This window comes from Rhagoletis pomonella, unplaced genomic scaffold (genome assembly GCF_013731165.1).
Source record: "Rhagoletis pomonella isolate Grant_MI unplaced genomic scaffold, Rhpom_1.0 Rhpom_scaffold_01497, whole genome shotgun sequence".
NCBI classification, from domain to species: domain Eukaryota; kingdom Metazoa; phylum Arthropoda; class Insecta; order Diptera; family Tephritidae; genus Rhagoletis; species Rhagoletis pomonella.
The window spans coordinates 25,135-42,331 of record NW_023460051.1 but is presented as its reverse complement, the minus strand read 5'-3'; the positions used below and the strand labels follow the sequence as shown (position 1 = coordinate 42,331).

Here is a 17,197-nt window from a genome sequence, read left to right as displayed (position 1 = left end):
CCAAGACTGTGTAACATGTATTTTCATAATATTTTACTGAATATCGTGAAATATCATTACAAGAATATATAATAAGTTTGTCCCACAAGCTACTTGTGGAAAAACTCGAGCAAAGTTCAAACTGTGAGCGTATATCAAAGAAACTCGAAAACTTACTTGCGGAGCGCGTATATGTAACTCGAAGTGACTTCGAGAAGCTTGGGGAATAAACCTAATAAATGGATGCTTTTGAAAATTTTAATTCATGGGAAAAGTGTGTCAAATTTCATTTGAGTTTGAAATTTTAGCTGTGTGCTAAGCTCGAAGTATTATGTTATTTAAGTAGGCCTATCAGTTTTTCGAATTTACTGAATTTTCAAAATTTTGAAATTATGTCCTTAATTTTAAATTTTTACTTTTTTTGTTATATTTTCGAATTTGTATTATTTTACACAGTTGAAAGTCACAGCAAGTTTGAATATTTTCACAGGTTCAGAAAACAACGAAAGTTCCAAAATTTTCAATTTTATAATACTATTCATCATTCATTCATTTCTTGAGATTTCTTATTTTTAGGATAATTTCCAAAATTTCAAAAACTATCGAAATCCGGGAGATTCTAGAAAATTTGGTAAAATGAGAATATTTTGAAATGTACAAAATTATTGAGATTTTAATAATTTTTATATTTTCTTTTTGGTTTTGTTGTTTCCGAAATTTTGAGAATTTTATTTATCCTAAAATCCATCCTAAAATGTAAAAATAAGAATCATCACAAATTGTCGAAAAACTCATGTTCATGTACTTGTGTGTAAAAAATAGAAAATTCTTAGAATTCTAAGCCATAAACATTTTTGAAAAATTCCAAAATGGTTCCACTTTTCTGAACTTTTCCAAAATTTTGTATTGATATAACAAAGTTTGAGAATTTTAAATTTTTTGAAAATTTTGAAAACATCAACGTCCAAAAATTTTTTTAATCTTCAAGAATTACGAAAATTTTTTAAATTTTCAAAAACGACGAAATATGAAAATGTTTTCAACATTCGAAAACTTTTAATTTCCTTTGATCAAGTTTGTATATTGAGCACTGTTACTTAGAAAAAATTTGTTAGAATTCCTACAATTCTCAAAATTTTTGAAAAATAAAAAATTTCTAGAAATCAAGTATTCATCATTATATTGAGTTATTGGGACTTACTAGAATTTCTCAAATTCACAACGTTTTGAAAGTTTAGAAAATTTTGGAATTCCACTCAAGTTATTAAAAAGGGGAAACATCAAGAAATTAAAAACTATCAAAACTCTAAAAATTTTAAATTGCGGTGATTTTTAAATTTACATACCGATGGCTGAGTGGAAGATCGACCTATCTCGGCTGCCAGTTCGAAAACGCTCTATCTCAAAAAACTTTTCAAGAACGCCCTATTTCAGAATTTTATTGAAAAACACCCTATCTCAAAATTCGGTTCAAAAACGCCCTATCTCACTTCAAAATGTATTGAAAATATGCTGATATCGGGCGTTTTTGAATCGGCAGCTGAGATAGGGCGTTTTTGAAACGAATTCTGAAATACGGCGTTCTTGAAAAGTTTTTTGAGATAGAATGTTTTCGAACTGGCTGCCGAGATAGGTCGATCTTCCACTCAGCCATCGATACACGATATATGTTGAAAACCTCAAACCGCAGTGTGGACAGCAATAGTTAGTGATGTGGTGAAGTTCGAGTTGAGATGGTTAACTTTTTGGTGGGGACATGTTATGAGCACTCATACCAGGCCCTTGGACTTTTTCGCGGACCATATAATGGTTTTTCTAATTTATAAACTCTTATCTGTATTTTCTTCATACCCCAATGGCGGCTTACGTATACTTCTGATTTTATTTTTTCATTCAAAAATGCTGCTTCGACATCCATTTGCATTATCACAAAACCATTTTGACAACAATAGCTCAGCAGCAATTTAAGTGTTTGCATTCAGTATTTCTTTTTGCTGAAAACCTCTAACGACAATTCTTGTTTCCATTTTTTTATCAGCCTTCTTTGTAAATATCCACTTTAAGTCCAAAACCTTTTTGTCTTCCGGCCTTTTAACTAACTTCCAGGTATTATTTTTATTTAAACAATTAATTTCTCTCTTCATCGCTTCTTTACACAATTCGGATTCATTGCTTCTCACAGCTTCTTCAAAAGTCATCGGACGGTCTGCACTAACAAAATTTACAAATACATACACAGTTTGAATGAAAGCTATACCTCTCAGGCTGTTTTGTTACTCTGTTTGATTTTCTTAATTCCTGCTCCTACATCTATTTCATCTTGTTTGAATTCCATTCTTTCATCGAAACTAAAATGTGTATCTACCTCATTGATTAATTTCTCATCAATTGATTGCTTATCTTCTGCATTTAATATTTTAAGACCTATCAAGTTTGTGTTTTCTTCAATAACTTCAACATGTCTAGCTACAACAACTTTGTTATTGATCAAAACTCTATATCCAACATTTTCATAGCCCACTAGTATACCTACATCTCTTTTCTATCCCTTTTAGACTTTCTTTTACCTTCTGGTACCTTTACAAAAACTTTGCTGCCATATAAGCGTAAATTACTAATATTAGGTTTGTTGCCAGTTAAAATTTCATACAGAGTTTTATTTTTGGTAGTAATAGCTAAAGTTCTATGCGGGGCGACCGCTGTAAGAAAAAATTATATTTCTCATTAGATAAATAAATAAGATATACATATGTATTTCGTTTACATACCTATGTGGCAAATTGTACTTTCATTTTAATGTTTTTCTTGTGTAGAGGATTGTGAATTTTCGAAATATTATTAGCTTAATTTTTTCTGTAAATATTGTTTTGTCACATCTTAACCAATAAACATATATTCTAAATAAATTTAGAAAGACCACAATTAATAAAATAGCGCGGATTACGCGGGATCCTATAGTATTAAATGACAAGCAAAATTTTATAAAAAACAAATAAAAACAACAACACACATCGCTAAGAGACTGCGATCACGACAGTCAAGCGGGTGCGGTCACCTTCTCATGCTCATACATATCGAAAATTCAAGTTTTTAAAGATTTAAAATTTTTATATTTTGCACTGCACTATCCAGAAACCACATATACATACTACTAGCGGGAAATTATTATAACCGAGGTGCTTATCAGCGAGAAATACCCCAGCAAAAAACACGATTACCACAGAAACGAAAGTGGAAACGAGCTAGGCGATGGGAATCGCTCGCCCTTTCGCTTCAAGAAGGCATTACTTTAACATGGGCATGCCATTGGCGGTAAGCCTTTACCCACAGCATTACCTTCAAACGAATGGAGAACGCATGGATAAACATAATCCAGAGAAGCGAACAAAGAATGCCTTATAGAGAAACTAGTGTAGAATACCTAGATAAGTACATACTTATTTACATATATTAAATTGAAATCAGAAAATGTCTTTAAAGATTAAAATTAATTAAAATTTTTATAAATCAGTTTTTATACATAGCACAGTATACCAGTAGAAAAGGTTTTTGTTGTTGTGGCTGTTAATTTGGTCCCCATAAAGGACTTGAGGGTTGCCAGCAACTGTTCATATGATTGTCACTGATGATGGAAAGGTTCACAAGAAAAGAAAATATGTACATCATTATCACAATAAAAAAATCTAGAAGCGAAAGGACGCGGTCGAAAGTTTTACCGAGAAAGTGCTAAGAAATAAACGATAAGTATTTAGAAAAAAAAAAATTGAAGTGTTTTAAAATTAAACAAAAAATTTTTAATAATGTTATGAGCAGAGAAAAGCTCATGTTGTTTAATATGACGTCGAAACCCATCAATTGTGATCAGTCATATTTGACCAACTAAGATTCCATCAAGCATGATTATTCATTTGTGACCAATGTTTATATCATTGATGATTCACATGTATACGATTTTTTTCCATCAAATTTTGCACATTGCCCTTAATATTTTGATAGAAACTTTCATACAAAGTAATGACGAGTATTTCTGTCAGGATTGTCCGTCATTTTACCGGTCAAATGATTGTCACTGTTCTTGCAGGGATCTTATATGTAAAAATATATTCCGACTTACTTCAAATAAATGATGTAAAATGTTTTATATATGGATCTAATTTTAATAATAATATTTAGTACTTTCATCTACATTGCTTTTATTGTAAGTTTTCACGAGTAGTTGCAGTTTTCTGCAATTGTCTCTGGCTGACTATACATGCTAAAGCTAAATAATTTCACAATTTCTACCCTATTAAACGTTTATATTTTAATAAAATGTGATCAATTACTTAAGAATATATAATTTTCGATCAAACTATAACACTGAATGCTTGAGAAACAATTATTTAAATCAAATGATCAATAGTGAACTCACTCGGAGCGAATTTCGGAACACTGAGCGAATTATTAATATTAACATTAAATTATTTCTAACTTTCTACCCTATTAAACGTTTATATTTTAATAAAACGTAATCCATTACTTAAGAATATATAATTCCGATCAAACCATAGTACTGAATGCTTGAGAGACAATTATTTAAATCAAATGATCAATAGTGAACGCACTCGGGGCGAATTTTGGAACACGGAGCGAATTATGCATATTAACACTAAATAACTTCTAACTTTCTACCGTATTATACGTTTATATTTCAATTTAATATGATTAATTACTTATTAATATATAAACTCCGATCAAACTTCACTACTGAATGCTTTACAAACAATATTTGAATCAAAAGATCAACAGTGAACGCACTCGGAGCGAATTTTGGAACACGTTATAAAATATGCATGTTAAGACTAAATAGTTTCTCATAAGCTTATGTTTTAATATAATATAATTATCTACTGAAGAATATATTAACTCCGATCAAACTATAGTATTAATTATTTGACAAACTATTTAAATCAAATGATCAACAGTGAGCGCGCTCGGAGCGAATTTTGGAACACTTCATAAAATATTTACAGAGGAAGTACATTATTTGGTAGAGATCAAAATGCATTTAACAAAGTGTGGTTGAATTTGACATTGCTCTCAGAAGAACCATCCTATAAAGTCAAATTGAAAAAAATTTGTACGAATTTTGAATCGTTTGTTTATATTTTTTTACATAATAGTATCTTAAAAGAGAGCCGCACTGAGTTGTCAATAACACCTTGGGCCGTATGCATAAAAAATAAGCAATTACTTTTTCTCAGATTTTCATACCTTTCACATAAATTTATTTGAAAAAATTGAGTGAAAGGTGTGAAATTTTAAGAAAAAGCATTTGCTTAGGTTTTATGCGTACGGCCCCTTGTTTAATACACCCATGATACAAATATTTAAAGGTAAAACCGCACAATTCGTCGGCCATCGTTTACTTTTTGTAGTTTGTCTATTTTATAAAATTGAAATTTTGAGAGCAACTCAAATGCCAATTAAAGGTAAAACAAAAAACAAATAGATGAAAATATTGAAATTTTCATTTATGTGAGACTGATAATGAGAATGTATTTGTGAGATTGGAAATTTGAAAACATTTTTGTAATGTTAGCAAACTTTAAAAATGTTCGGGCTGCCTTTCAACGGTTTTACCTTCAGATTTTTGTACCATGAATACACCTTGGTCAAGATATCACGAACAAGTTTTCCTTTATTTATTTTTACTTAAGATCCTTAAATATGTATCTTGATTTTTTTCTGTAGAATACGTAATAATTTTTTTTAACGATTTAAAAAAGGGAAGACAGTCGGATCTACGTAACCAGAACGACCTGAATGCGCATTGAAGTCGGTTGTATTTTTTGCTTAAAATTATCTGTTATTATTGAGATACAGTTTCGCTACTATTTAGAGATTTCTCGACATACTTTTTCATATTACTGTTATTTATTCTTATTAGTCATTTATATGTTTAGGACTTACTGTGGGTGCGCTTTAAGATTCATTTTGTAAATATGTATGTACATATAAAAAACAATTGCAATATTTTATTTTAAATTATGAGTTTTATTCGAGAATTTTTTTTTGTTTAATAGTTTTGAGAACATTTTTTGGTTCTGTCGATTCTTTTATTGCATGCCTTAAACTTTTTTACTTTAAGTTATAATGTTGAAGATATGCCTTCTGCCTTTGTCAAGCACTTAAGCTAGGTGCAGGAAATTTAGCATATGCGCGTAAGAGCATAGAGTAGGAATACGGCTGTGCTGCCGCGATTCTCCAACATCTTGTCAAAGGAGAAAACATATTGGTGGCGGAATCCATCGTAGTCCAATTTTTCTTAAAATCTACGAAAAAGCGATCACTGAATCTGAACTGCTATGTGTATTCAAAGCAAGCGCTGCGTTCGTAGCTACTCGAACTTAATAGCATTTTCGTAGATTTCACGAAAAATCGGACTACGATGGATTCTATGATAGCCTTGATTAGTTCGTGCGATTATGACTTATGGATCGATTATGGATGGGAACGGAACTTCAGTTGGGTTGCCGACGGACAGCGCCACTGAAATGAAAATGTTTTTTATTATGAATAGCAATACTTAAGTTTCATAAAGTTCAAGGTGGTACAATTTAAAAAAAAAGTTGAAAAAATAAATAAAGTATTTCAATCAAAAATTCCCGGCAGCCACAAAAACGCACTTGCCAATATAGCAACTTAGTTGCCGTTGATGACAAAGACTGCTTTGTCGGCAATTAGGCATTGGGTGGTCTTGGCATTGAAAGTGAAATGGTTTAAGTGGTAATGAACTGAAGTGACAAAGAGTGCCATCAAGGTCTTTTGATAATGATATTTGATATTTATTTGTGCGAGTTGAATTGTGAAATGATTTGGGTTAGTTTGCTTCGACTTGGTTGTTCTTTAAAAGTCACACTGCATACTACACACTACACCTCCCTTTTTAATAAGAATGTTCATATGACTGTAGTTTTATGGACATTCTTTTACAATATTGTTTTTGACTTTTATCAGTTTCTTTTTGTTTTCTTGTTTTTCCTTTTATTATTATTTCTTTAATTATTGTACTTTTTAAGTCTATTCTTATGAACTATTTGGTTTTTATTGGTTTTATTGTCTATTATTTGCACATTTCCTCTTAAAAGTATATCTCTTATGGTAAATGGACCTTTATACTGAGGTTCTAACTTATGTCCTGATTCATTTTTTAATAAAACTAAATCTCCTATTTTAAAATTATAGGGTATAGTATTTCTATCATAAGCTAATTTTTGTTTTTCTTTTTGTTTATTTATTAAGTGTTGGGCCCTTACACTAGCTACTTCTAATCTAAATTTAGCTTCCTTAGCGTAATCATCTACATTATATAATGGGGTAATTCTATCTATCTCTCTAAATTGTTCGAAACTATTAGGTATTTTAGCAAATATTAATTCATATGGGCAGTAGTTATGTACTGTTGATGGTTTCGTGTTGAAACAGTATGTGAAATATTTAAGCCATTCATCCCAGTCGGTTTTATCTATTGATATGTAGGAGCGAACATATTCATTGAATGTTCTGTGACTCGTTTCTATAGTTTCGAGGGTTTGGTGATGATGTGCTGTAGAAGTTATGTTTTCTATTTTGAGCAATTCACATAATTCCGTAAGTATCGCATTTTTGTATTCTGTTCCCATGTCCAAAATGAACGTCTTCATTGGACCATAAACGAGAATAAAATGTTCAAATATAGCTTTTGCGATTGTTTTTGCGTATTTGTCTTGTATAGGTATTGTTACTAGGTACTTTGTCAAGTCACATATTATAGTGATTGCATATTCATTTCCGTTAATCGATTTTGGAAATGGACCGATGGTATCAACGAATACCGTATCGAAAGCTTGTACCGGTGTCTTTGTAATAGTCATTGGATTTTTCAGGTGTTTTAATGTTTTTGTAGTTTGACACTTATGGCATGACTTTACGTATTTTTTAATATCTTTAGTCATGTTTATCCAATAGTAGTATTTTTTTTATTTTTTCGGTGGTTCTATAAATTCCGCAGTGACCTCCTTCAATTGGGTCATCATGATATCTTTTTAAGATATTTTTAATTTTAGCATTGTCATCAATTTGGATCACCTTGTTCAGTAGCGCTACTTTTACTTGATTTAATATTTCATTGCCCTTATTTTTAAAATCAATAATCGAGATAAATTCGAAAATCTTCTCGTTTGGTGCCAATTGTAGTCTATCAATTTTATATTTACCGGCCACTTCATCGAGCCTTGAGAAAAATTGACCTAAGTCAAATTTCTCATTAGTAAATAAATCATTGATATATATATACGCAATTATCGATTTACCTCTTTTGATGTAACATCTGTCAGGGGTAATTTTTAATTTACAATATTTCCTGACGTCAGTGTTATTTAAAGGAACGTATATATTGGGCTTATTATATATTTGATGATGCTTATTTAATTTACTACCTGTGCATGCTGTGTCTTTTTTATGTGTCATTGAACGTGTTGTTATTCTGAGTACTTTAGCTACTGACTCAGTCATTTCGTTTAGATTGTCTATTGTTATTCGCGATAAAGCATCCGCGATATAACTATCTTTGCCCCTAAGATATTCAACTGTGAATTCATATTCCTCTAGATCAAGTCTCATTCTAGTCAATTTAGAACTAGGATTTCTCATTGAAAATAAGTATGTTAGTGGTCTGTGATCCGTACGGACAAGAAATTGTTTACCGTATATGTATGGCCTAAAGTGTGTAATAGCCCAGTGAATTGCTGTTAATTCTTGTTCAATGGTGGATTTATTGCTTTCTACTTTTGTGAAGCATTTGGATGCATATGCAACTGGTAGGTGTTTTCCTTCGTGCTCTTGAGTTAAAACTGCCCCACAAGCATACTTGCTTGCGTCTGTAGTTATACAAAACTCTTTCCCGAAGTCAGGGTATTGCAGTAATGTTGGGCTTATTAATACTTTCTTCAAATAATTAAATCCTTTTTCACAATCTTCAGTCCATTCGAACGGTACATTTTTTTTTGTTAGTCTCGTAATGTGTCTAGAATGGTGCGAAAAGTTTTTGATAAACCTTCGATAGTAATTGCAAAAGGCTACGAATCTTCGTGCGCCATCTGCGTCAGTAGGTTGTGGATAATTCTTGATTACTGAATATTTACTATCGTCTGGTAGTATCCCTTTATCAGTACACTTATGTCCCAGATATGTTACTTCCGTTTTAAAAAATGAACATTTTTCGGGGTGTAGTTTGAAATTGTGTGTTTCTACATAATTAAAAGACATTAGTTAAATTTGAAAGCATGTGCTTCTCAGAGCATCCTAATACGACTAAATCGTCCATATATAAGAAAGCTTGATCTGGTTTTAAACCACTGAAAGCAAATGTCATCATTCTTTGGAATGAGTTAGGTGCTATTTTTAGTCCATATGGAAGTCTAGTGAATCTATATGATCCATTGTACGTTGAAAATGACGTAAGATTTCTAGATTTATCTTCCAGTTCTATTTGGTGGAATCCAGACATTAAATCTAAGCAAGAGAAATATTTTGCTCTGCCAAGTTGATCTAGGATGTCGTCTATTCTTGGCAGTGGAAACTTGTCTGCGACGAGTTTTTTATTCAGTTGTCTGTAATCTATTACTAGTCTCCATCTTTTTTCTTTAGAGCCTGGTAGTGGCTTCTTTGGTACTAGTAAGATTGGACTGTTGTACTCGGAGTGTGATGGTTCGACTATTCCATCGTCTATCAATTTTTTCACTTGATTGTCAATCTCATCTTTGTGAGTATGCGGTACTCTATGGTTTCTTAATATATACGGGTGTATTATCTTCAACTTTAAATTTTTGGCTATAGAAATTATTAGTTGTTATCGGTTCAGTTTCTAAACCAAAAATATCAGTGAATTTTGAACAAAGGTTTGTTAAGGTATTTTTAAATTGACTTGGAAATTGTTTATTTAATATGGTTAAGATTTCTGTTTTTCTACTGTTATTATTGACTTGGTTATTTGTGACAATTTCATAATCATTAATTTGTTCGGTTATGATTTTTGATTCCTCAAATTTTGCTGTGTGAAAATTTGTATTTAGAATGCGAATGAATGCTTTATTTGCTCTTACAAGAGTGCTAGCTATAAATACACCTGGATGAATTTCCTGTTTTGGTACAAGTATATCTTGACTTGTACTTTTAATTTTTATTTGGCGTATTACTTCTGATCTTGCTGGCAAGGTTAAGTATTCATTGCATGTATTTGCTATTGGTATTTCTATGTGTTGGTGAAAGTTAGGTGGACGTAGTACAAAGTAATCAAAATCTTCGTTGAAATCTAGAATACAATTGTATTTTCTGATAAAATCCATACCGATAATTCCATCACAAGGTATTGGGAAATCATCGTGCACGACGTGAAAGGTGTGCGGAACTAAGAAATTTTTGTACTTCAGATCGAAGTGTGTAGTTCCTATTGATTTTATTTTACCTTGTCCTATTCCACTTAATGATGTAATGATTTGTGTGTTTATTTGATCTTGTTTAAAGTGTGCAGTTTTTATTAGTGAAATATCTGCTCCTGTGTCTATTAATAATATTATTGTATTGTTAGTGTCATTTAATCGGACTTTTATAAAAATGCTCAAGTTAAGATTAAGATTATACAATTTCTTTCTATTGACTTGATCTTAGGGGACTGTGAGAGTTTTCCGAATGTTCTTGGTTATTGTTAGCTATTCTAACATTATTAGTTCGACCATTTTCTTGTCGGTTATAATTGTTTCGGTTACGGTTTCCACGATAGTTGGAGTTGTTATCTCTATTACCATTATTGTTATTGTATCTTCTGTTGTTTTGTCGATTTCCTCCTCTGTAGTTTCCTCTGTTACCACCTCTGTAGCTTTCTCTACCATTTCCTCTGTTTCCATGGTAGGGTTTATTTGATCTTCCGAAGTGTAGGATAGTGTTGTGTTGTCCAGTTGCTTCGGTGCAACTTCCGACAAACTTTCCTATTGCTTCGTTCATGGAGTTGAATTGACCTGCCTCCATGATGAGTTTTACTCTATCTATGGTGCAATTTTTGGTCATTGCCTTTACTGCTACTTGGGTTGAGTATTTGGTGGCTTGACTACAGGGTATGCCGTCAGCGATGTATGTATGGTCAGTGTCAGTTACTTCAATGGTTTCGCCTTTTACACATGCTGTTAGTTTTGCTATGATAGACTGAATTGTCGTCTCACTGTCTAAGAGGTTTCTGCTATTGCCTTTTAGTTTAGTTTTTATTAAACTAACGGCTACTGATTCGTGGTTGCCTTTTAGTGTGTCTACTAAAGAAAGTGCATCTAAGAATGATCTTAGATTTTCTGGCTTTCCATCGAATTCAGGATCAACCTGGTGGCAGTATTTATAAATTCTATATTTGTTTGTGCCATGTTGATTTCTTCCAGTCCTTCCTCTTCAGTAATATTATCTTGTTAAGTTGTTGTATATTAGGTGTTATAAGGATATTGATATCAATTTTTATTGGTTCTTCAATAGTGTGTGGAACTTCTTGCTGAATATTATGACGGTTAAGGGCTTTAACTAATAAATCCCTGAGTTCCCAAAATATTTTTAATGCTTGGTTCTTATGTGTTTGTGTAAATCTGTTTTTATTTATTGCTACTGTCTTTCTAACATCTTCTATTGAACTTATTATAATGCCTAAATGTTTTCTGATTGTGTCTTGCCCTATGCTACGGTTTTGTGTAATGCATTTATAAGATTTTTTTATTATTACTGCATTAGTTTCTATGGATTTTATTATTGTTTCCCATTTATCCATGGACATAAAATTATCAACTGAATCTAGTTTCTGGTTCTTATTCTTCCAAAATTTTTTTTTTTTTTTTTTATTAATATTAAGAGGAGTTTTCTTTCTTATTTATACCTTATCTAGTTAGTTTGCCATACTTAGATATTTCTTTTTTAATTTTTTATTGTGCATAGCGTATACATGTAGTGCTAAGTTTATAACGCTTACAATCGTAATTATGACTATACATATTTCTATTGTTTCTATATTAATTTTTCTTCTGTTACTTCTACTTCATTTATTACGTTAGCGTTGGGCTTTTCTAATTTTGAGTCGGTATTGCCCATTCTAAAAAAAATTTTGTTAAGTTCAAAAAAATTTTAACTTAAATCAATTTTAATTAAAAATTTATATTTTTTTTTTTCGTTAGTGAAAAAATTTTCATTTAAGTGAAATTTTATTTTTAAATAAAATTTTTTATTTTTTTTTTTGATTTTAAGATAAGATTTTTTTCTTTAAAAGAATTTTATTTTTTTTTTTTTTTTTTTTTCAATTCATTTGCTTATTATTAATTTACAATTTCAATTTGTTTTTCTTAAAAATTAGTTGCCCCGAGCGATTATCGCTTACTGGCCCTATGAGTGCGAATAGGGAGCACTTCATTAATACAATCTATGGGTTTTTTCTCTTATTGTGTTGTCCGCCCTGGTCTGGCGTCCAGGAATTGTTTGATGAGGAACGTTATTTCATCTATGCGTTCCCAGATTTGGCACGATCTTCCCCAGGGTGGTGCGGGTTCTGTGTTCAGCTCACGTTGGAGGATGGCTTTTTTCCTCTTTAGTTTTTGCGTGTAGCCTCCACGCCTCTTCCTTCTTGCTACTGGTAGGATTATTGTTTCTTCCTTCTTTGGTTTTTGGTTTTTCTGTCGCCTCCGGTACTCCTCAACGGTCAATGGCTGGGGACCGGGCTTCCTTCCTGTCATCGCAACTGACGGACGCTTTGGCTGTCCCGTCAGGACTTTTGGTTTTAGGTGCTATAATTTGAAGCACACTTTTCAGGATTTTAATTGAATTTTTATTGAAATTTCATTTTTCGGATTTTTATAATTTTTTGGAGATTTCTCTTCTTTTTTTTTTGAGTAGAGGCTCAAAATGAAGCCTCTTTTTAATTTTTAAAATTATTTTTTGGTGCTCTATAGTGAGAAGCACACTGGCAGAATCGCGGTGACCATGCCGTTGATGACAAATACTGTTTTGTCGGCAATTAGGCATTGGGTGGTCTTGGCATTGAAAGTGAAATGGTTTAAGTGGTAATGAACTGAAGTGACAAAGAATGCCATCAAGGTCTTTTGATATGATTTGGGTTAGTTTGCTTCGACTTGTTTGTTCTTTAAAAGTCACACTGCATACTACACACTACACACTGGCCAACCAACTGAAGTTCGGTTGTCCTCCGTAGTCGACCCATAAAATCGGAATCGAATATGCATGCACGTTCTGCTGAACGATAAATATTTTGTAAATGTGTGCTCTGTCCGCTAACGAATTCCAGCCATGTGTGAAATATCGTATGTGAAGCCCATGATGCAATAATGAAAGGTGTTATACGTTGGCAACTTCTCGCTCTAATCCGCCATCTTGAACTACCTTAGGAGAAACTGTGTTGTTTCTTTGCTATTTTCACTGAACATTTCCCAAAATATTAGAAAAAAATTCTGAACAAGCTACATTGATTCAATTTTCGTTGTTCGTTTTGTTCTTATTCGCTGACATTTGTTTTCCAATTGCGTGAAATTTGGTAAGTATTGTAATAAAACCGAATTATTTTACAAATAAATTATAATTTTGCATTTATTAGGTCATTTCCTTAGTGTTTCGCTGACCGACCTGTGCTGGTATTGTGATTAAGAGCTAATACACGTAAGTTACAACATATTATTTTGACTTTATTGATGAACCATTCCATTTGAGCTCTTTGTTATTTCAAAACCTAATGAACCATTTATTCGCAGATTTTTCGGACGATTCTGCTGTGCTGCGTTCCTGCTCCGCCTGTATATTGCTCCGCCCGTATTTTATAGTGTTGCGTTCCTGTTGCGCCTTTGCATTAGTGTGTGTGCGTTGTGATTTAGACACGTTGAAGTAAGTTGAAACCAGGTTCTCGTTTGTTAAAAACCTAAAAAACCATTTATTTGCAGATTTTTTGTATGCTTCTGCTGTGCTGCGTTCCTGCTCCACCCGTGTATTAGATTGCTGCGTTCCTGTTAACATACATATCGTCGCTTAAAGTACAAAACCGCGTAACTGACATTTGCTGCTAAAAATTGGATTCGCTCACACACGTTTTTGGATCAATCCTTATCCATTCTTCCTGAAATATACTAGCCAAAAATGCGATTGCTTTTTACAAAAGGATAACCATTTTGAAATATGAGTGTTTTTACTCTCTAGAAATTAATTTATGCAACCTCGCATACGTGGGTTTGCATTATCTCTATACGAGGTTTTGCAATTTATTGATGCATGGTTTTGTACTTTAAACGACGATATGTATGTAGATGTATGTACATGTATATCACATATATTGACTTAGATATGTATACACAATTAATGGTGTACATAAATTTTTTTATATTGAAACTAGATATGTATATAGTACATATTTTATTATTATTAGTCGGTTCAAAAAAGTCCTATCTCAAATAAAAATACTTCGAAAATGTGCTGAGATAGGGTGTTTTTGAACCGAGTTCCGAGATAGGGCATTTTTCAATCAAATTCTAAAATAGGGCGTTTTTCAGCCAAATTTTGAAATAGGGCGTTGAAAAGCTTTCTGATATCGGGCGTTTTCGACCTGGCTGCCGAGATAGGTCGATCTTCTACTCAGCCATCGATATATGGTCGAAGTTTTCGTTATATAGAAGACGATTAAACACGATTTGTTTTTAATCGATTCTAAAAAAACTAAGGTAATTTTTAGCCACTTCAAACTTGCATATAATTAGACTAAAATTGAAGGGGCTATAAAACTGAGTGCTCAAAAAAATTCTAACACTTCTGAGAAAAAAGTTTGAATTTTGGTTGAAAATTTGTTGTATTTTTTGTAGTTTTCTACGAAGTTTTAAAATTCGGTTTATATGAGTTTTGTTAGAAATTCAACTTTACTTTTGTTGCAAATTCTTAGCAATAAATAAATTAACATGAGAGGGAAATAATATTACTTTGAAATGGGGTTTGCTCATTGATATGGCCGATACTGTATGTATATAATAAATTTTGTACAATTAAAAAAGTGGATTTACTAAAATGAACACAACGTATTAATTACAAATTCTGAAATATGTCGTCAATTTCAAAAACAAATAAATAAAACTTTAAAAAGTAGTCAATGCTTGCTGTATGACACGAACTTGGATATACGTGGACTTGGGTAATGTATAATTCCTTATATGATTCCTCAAAGTATCCCTTGTATAACACTGTGGAACACAAAAAAACCTTAGTGCGACTATATCAGGTTTGATAGCTGGTGGCCATACCAATAATGCCTCATACTAAGATTTACTAGATCAATTCGTGTTCTCCGTGAAAAAAAATTTTCACGATCCAAACATCCAAAGTTTGAACATTTATCGTTTTTGGCCTTTATTTTGTTGAAAATACCATACAAAGCAAATATAGGGCAAAAAACAAAGAATTTTCAAAATTTTAAGAAAAGAATTTGGCGGCTATACTCAGATTTTTGAATCGTGAAATTTTTTTTTCTCGAGAACACGAATTGATCAAGTAAAACTGAGCATGAGGCATTATTGGTATGGTCAACAGCTATGAAACCTGATATATGCGCACAAGAAGCCTATATGAAAGAGGGGGACAAAAGATCACACGTAAATGAATTCCTCTTTTTGGCCTGTACAATATAAGGGACACATTCCAAATTCATAAGGGATAATTTTCTTAGTGATACGGCTCATAAAAGGAATTATATAAGCCATACTGTTCTAGCTGGGTATTCATTAGCTCGAAAATTTTAAGCATATTATCATATTCCTGTGAATAAAAACACGCCTAATTTTATTATTTTAATTATCTACAATTTTATGAGACTACCAAGCCATATATATACCTATTCTGATAATCGGAACGCTGTTGAGAAGGCATACAATTTAGTACTTTTTCAACTAAAAGGCTTTTTTTTATTCCCGTTTATCTTGTACTTCCAAAATACAATATTGACCTAAGGTAGTTCGATTTCGCGCTGTCACAACGTACAACACCTTTCATTATTGCATCATGTGTGAAGCCTTCGTCTGACTTAACGGTTGTCAAAGGCATGCCAGAAGATGTTTCATCATATGTTTTCGGCTATCGTCTTCTTCGAGTGTGTTCATCGATACCAAAAACTTTACAACCTATATGTGGCAGCAGCCCTTAGTGTTTTTGCCAATGACATGGTACGACTGCACTGTTAATAACCAAATTAAGCCGCAGTTGCATTCACACGTGATATAATAGCTAGTGTCGGCAAGCTGTGGGAATGCCCAGGAGATGGCGTTTGTTCAGCTATCGAAATCATTACACCGACGGCGGTGGGCAGTTCTGCTGGAACATATTTACCACAGCAGTGGTTGAGGCGTTTTGTTCTGCAACAATAGCCTGCAATGATGACATGTCCTATAATGTTGACGAACAAAGATATAAAATTGAAAATGACTAACCTTATTCCCGGCTAATTTGGGAGACCACCCTTGGTCACGACCAGAACGCATCTACCAAGAGGAAAAACCGCAGGGATTGCAGTAGTTCTTGCAATCACCGTTGATGATGCAGTGCTTGTAATTAATAGTCTGAAAATACAAAAAATTGCATTAATGAAATCTTATACACATCAAATAAATAAATTTCAATAATTTCTTTACCATTTCACAAACCGAATTACCAAGAAATAGAAACTCACCGCGATGCGATACAGAAATAAAAACCAACAGGGCTGCATTTTCTTGGTAAACAACACAAGCGCTCAGAGCAAACTGATCCGCCAAATTATTTTGTGAAAAATAATAGTTGAAAAGAGTTTTTACACATGATTATCACATTAACTCATAAGTGCAAATTATTGTGATTATTACCTTAGACTTTTTTTAATTGTTTTCTAATACTCATTCTTTTGGGACGCAAAAGCAACCATGCGCTCAATTTCTTGTGGGGAAATTTGGTCCCCATAAAGGACTTTCACCACGAAACAGCTACAAAAACAAAAACCTTTTCTACTGGTATACTGTGATACATAGATACATATGTATTTATGTATTTAGGTACTTAGGTTTTACATACAAATCGGTATGTACTTACGTGCATATTTAATTAAGCTTAAAACTGTATTTCCTCACTCTAGTACTTCACTTCATTGACTGGCTTCAACTTCGCT

General features: G+C 32.4%; 1 long non-coding RNA gene across 1 annotated transcript; it reads left to right on the top strand.

Moving 5' to 3' along the window:
- The first annotated feature begins 13,523 nt into the window (after window positions 1-13,523).
- Window positions 13,524-13,886, top strand: LOC118752426. The gene is made up of 3 exons (XR_004994676.1): window positions 13,524-13,567; window positions 13,628-13,689; window positions 13,782-13,886. It is a non-coding gene; the product is annotated as an uncharacterized LOC118752426 (long non-coding RNA).
- Window positions 13,887-17,197: the final 3,311 nt, after the last annotated feature.